This window comes from Rhincodon typus, chromosome 15, assembly GCF_021869965.1.
Source record: "Rhincodon typus isolate 14 chromosome 15, sRhiTyp1.1, whole genome shotgun sequence".
Classification (NCBI taxonomy): domain Eukaryota; kingdom Metazoa; phylum Chordata; class Chondrichthyes; order Orectolobiformes; family Rhincodontidae; genus Rhincodon; species Rhincodon typus.
The window spans coordinates 16,683,178-16,688,081 of NC_063346.1; the positions used below are offsets into that span (position 1 = coordinate 16,683,178).

Sequence of the window (4,904 nt, forward strand, 5' to 3'; positions counted from 1 at the left end):
TCCAAGTGCCAGTGTCACCTAAGTCTCTGATGGGTAGAAGCCTGTGAAAGTCATTTGTTAAATATGCCTAATGTAAGTTAAGCTAATCTATTTGCTTTATAATCGAAGAGCATGCGTCTTCCTAAATTCATTTTGATCAGACCTTAAAGAACCCATTACGCACTTTCAGCCTAACAATTCACTGGGGCCCAGGTGGAGCTAAGATTCAGATGAATGAAAATGACTGGGGTCACATGGTGGCTCAGTGCTGCCTCACAGTGCCATTGACCCGGGTTCGTTCCGCCCGCGGGTGACTGTCCAAGGACAAGTGTGGAGTTTGCACATTGTTGCCACATCTGTGTGGGTTTCCTCCGCATGCTCCTGTTTCCTCCCACGGTCCAAAGATGTGCAAGCTAAGTGGATTGTCATGCTAAGTTGGCCATAGTTCTAAGCGTAAGCAGGCTAAGTGGATTAGCCATGGGAAATGCAGGGTTATAGGGTAAGGGGTATAGATCTGGGTTGGTGTGGACTCGATAGGCTGAATGGCCTGCTTCCACACTGTTGGAATTCCACACCAAATTTTGCTGAATGGGCAGAATACTGTTGGCTGAGGAAATGGGATGGAGATGACGGCAATGGAAGAAGAGCTCATCATCATGTTGTTAATTGGAGTGGAGATTTAAAGGGATGAATTTCCAGCCTATGCTGAGGAATAAATGACCATGGCAGAGAGGGAGCAGTCAGAGAGAGATCGTAAAAACACAGCATGGAGTGAGGCTGGAAGAAAGGGGTCAGGATAAAATGAAGAGGCAGAAGAAGCTAGTGGAATTATTGATGCCCTGGGTTTGTTGGAAGTCTGCAGTTCTTCATACTTGAACAGAAGGGTTTGAAGCATTACATTTCATTCTTCACCGCATGCAATGATGAGACAGTATGAGCTGCTGAAGAGAGAGAGGCCAACAAGGTGCATTTAGGCACTTGGGATTGAGCATGGATCACAGGTGGAGGCAAGACTGTGGTTCAAGGAATATTTGGGAGATATGGGTGATTGTGGGCAGATTCAAAACATGCAGAATAACACTTCAGCAACATTTCTTCTTAAGATGTTCATGCTGACAAATCACTTCCATTTCCAAAAGTTTGGAGGTCTGTGCAGCAGGAAGAAAAATTTGAGTGTCACAATCTAGTTTTTAAAAACAATGCAGGTAGTATATATTGTATATATAAAAATAGATACACATAATATATTTAACACTTCAAAGTTGTGTGATTATTTATGTTTAACTTCAAACTGCAGTCTTAGAAATTTAGATACAAAGTTTATGTTGCCTTATAAATACATTCAAATTTTCACTTTTTTTCAAACTTTCTGCACAAATCCATTCCTCCCATTGAGTATCACGGTATCACCTGTGGAGGGAAAAATAAATATCTGTTTATGAAAACAATATTTCATTTGTCCATAGAATCCCTACAGTGTGGAAACAGGCCCTTCGGCCCAACAAGTCCACACCGACCCTCAGAGAATCGAACCCAGACCCATTCCCCAGACGCACCTAATCTACACATCCCTGAACACTATGGGCAATTTAGCATGGCCAATCCACCTAGCCTGCACATCTTTGGAGTGTGGGAGGAAACCAAAGCACCTGAAGGAATCCCACAATAATGTTGCTGCTGTTCACATGTTACCATTTTCACAGGCAAAGCCAGTGTTTGTGCCCACCCCAATAAGAGAGGGACTTCCAGGCTATTTCAGAAGACAGGAAAGAGCCAACTGCATCGATTTGAGTATTCCACCTTAGGTATAATAGTAGGTTGCTTCCTCTCAAGGACATCCATAAAAGGATGTATACGTTTACCTGTAACACACATAAGTGCATTTAAACTACATACATTTTAAATATGACTTTATTTCTCAAAGTCACATGAAAATTTTTATAGATAAAAAAACCCTGATGGGTCTAAACTGCCAGTGAAATATTTGGATTTATAGCACAGTTTCAGAGTTCCTTGAAAGTGGAATCACAGGTAGACAGGATAATGAAGAAGTTTGGTACGCTTGCCTTTATTGTTCAGTGCATTGAGTATAGGAGTTGGGAGGTCATGTTGCAGCCGTACATGACATTGGTTAGGCCACTTTTGGAATACTGCGTGCAATTCTGGTTTCTTTGCTATTGGAAGGATGTTGTAAAACTTGAAAGGGTTCAAAAAAGATTTATAAGGATGTTGCCAGGTTGAAGGGTTTGAGCAATAGGGAGAGACTGAATAGGCTGGGGTTATTTTCCCTGGAGTTTTGGAGGCTGAGAGGTGACCTTATAAAATCATGACAGGAATGGACAGGGTAAATAGACAAGGTCTTTTCCCCAGGGTTAGGGAGTCCAAAACTATACAGCAAAGGTTTAAGATGAGTAGGGAAAGATTTATAAGGAACCTAAGGGGCACTCTTTTTAAAACACAGAGGGTGGTGCATGTATGGAATGAGCTGCAGGGGAAGTGGTGGAGGCTGGTACAGTTACAACATTTAAAAGGCATCTGGATGGGTATGTGAATAGGAAGGGTTTAGAGCGATATGGGCCAAATGCTGGCAAATGGGACGAGATTTATTTAGGATATCTGGTCAGCATGGATGAGTTGGACAGAAGGGGCTTTTTCTGTGCTGTATATCTCTATGACTCTTTATAGCACCATTACACCACTGACTTTAAAATAATCCATATCGTGAGTTTGACTGTTTGGACTTCTACACACTGACAACTACATGTTGCAGCAAAATAACTTCAGAGATTTACAATGTTTTATTGTAAATCCACAGTTTAACATAAACACCAACTTCCACCTATATAATTTCCCTGGCCAAAAGCCAGCTCCCCCATTGGGATGAACACAGCTCATTTGTTTAAATATACTAAATAACAAACATTGCCCATGAGGGAAAGCGTGACAATAACCAAAAACAAAATAAACAAACAAAGATAAAAACAAAGATGATCTAAATCAAAATGTTGTTTGAAGGAGTGTTAATGCAACTTAAGACACCACAAGTTCAACCCATCCTGAAAGGCTTCAAGGGTAATGTGGAAGAACTCAGCTCTTAAAGGGACCAGCATTTCTAACACTAACATTAAGTATGACTTTTTCTTTGGCCCAGCAGTAGCATTCCTTCCTCTGAGTCAGAAAGTTGTGGTCTCAAGGTCCATTGCAGACATGTGAGCATAACATCCAGACCAACACTGCAATATTATCCTGCTAAACTGAGTGCTATTCAAGATTTCATCTTTTAGATGACATCTCAGAATCAAGGGCAGGTCTGCCTTCTCAAGTGGGCCTATAAAATCCAATGGCTCTATTTGAAGAGCTGGCAAATTATTCTAATGTTCTTTCTATATTTAGCCCAACGCTGACCTCACTAAAACAGATGACTGGTCATCATCTGCTGTGTGGAATGGGATGGCTCAGTTTCCCTATGCTATATTAGTGAGTACCCTCAAAGTCTGGTACAAGAGTGCAGAGGGAACTCTATTGCTTCAAAATCTACAACATACTGATCTAATTTTATATGAAGAGCAAGGTAATGGGAACCATACAGTTGGTAGGACCATGATTAGTGTTGCATATCTGTGCATTTACGCTTTCTCAAGAAATTGAATAAATTACACCAAGGCAGAAGTGGTACAAATCAGTAACAAGTGATATGTGAAGTCAAGCTTAATAGCATCATTTTGCAGAACATGGGAAGGTGAGGTGGGTTGAGCAGTTCACAAATCATAGAATCCCTACAGTGTGGAAGCAGGTCATTCGGCTCATCAAGCCCACACTGACTGTCTGAACAGCATCCCACTCAGACCCACCCAATCCCTGTAACCTTGCATTTCCCATGGCTAATTGACCTAGCCTGCACATTCCTGGACACTACGGGGTAATTTAACGTGGCCAATCCACCTAACTTGCACATCTTTGGACTGTGGGAGGAAACCCGTGCAGACACGGGGAGAATGTGCAAACTCCACACAGTCGCCCGAGGGTGGAATTGAACCTGGGTCCCTCACACTGTGAGGTACCACTGAGCCACTGTGTTGCCCAAATCCTTCAATATACATTTCACACCGAGGTTTCTACAAATATTTACTTCTTCCCTTGAGCCAACCTTCCTCTGCCTTGGGCTTGGGAAATTCCCTGAGCACAAGAGCAGTGAAAAGGAATGGTAACACAGATTGATTAACTTACAGCCTTTTAGCACTACCCTGGGATTGGTAAGGTCCTCCAAGATGGTAACTTGTGTAACTGAAGTGAGAAGAACAGACTTTAAGATGGCCTCTTACTGTGCATACCTGATTTGAATAGATTTGTTGCATTTTTGCAACTCACAATACAAGGTAACCCATATTCACGTGCAACTACAGCACCTGTTGAGAACAGAGAGCATATAAATAGTTAGATGCGGAAGTAATCTTATGTATCCTTTAGCTCCTTTTCATCATTGTAAAGTAACGCATTGAACATTCATGATCTTCCTTTGCATTCTCATCAGGTAAAAAGTCAGTGTAAAAATATATAAACTCACTGATCAAAAGTAGTAAACTTCCAATCCAGTACTAAAAGGTAACAAACTTTAACCTCAACATACAAGTGTACAGGGTTTCAAACAATCATCGGCTTTGAAATGAGGAGAATTTTTGTCTTTTAGGATTTCAATTAAAGATGGCCTGTGCCACCAGAGATAACACGTCAGATTATCAAACATGTACTTTAAAAACTGTTGATATTTCTAAGGTTTTGGAGTAGATCTGTAGCTCGGGTTGTGGGTGTTGAGGTTGGTTGGCTCACCGAGCTGGTTTGTTGTTTTGCAGACGTTTTGTTACTGTGCTTGGTAACATTCTCAGTGCAGCCTCTGATGAAGCGTCGGTGTGTTTTCCTGCCTGGTT

At 41.6% G+C, this 4,904-nt stretch overlaps 1 long non-coding RNA gene across 1 annotated transcript; it reads right to left on the reverse strand.

The window, feature by feature from the left end:
* Positions 1 to 308: 308 nt before the first annotated feature.
* On the reverse strand, positions 309 to 4,796 carry LOC125485023. The gene is made up of 2 exons (XR_007263801.1): positions 4,311 to 4,796; positions 309 to 1,389 (listed from the first exon to the last, which is right to left on the reverse strand). It is a non-coding gene; the product is annotated as an uncharacterized LOC125485023 (long non-coding RNA).
* Positions 4,797 to 4,904: the final 108 nt, after the last annotated feature.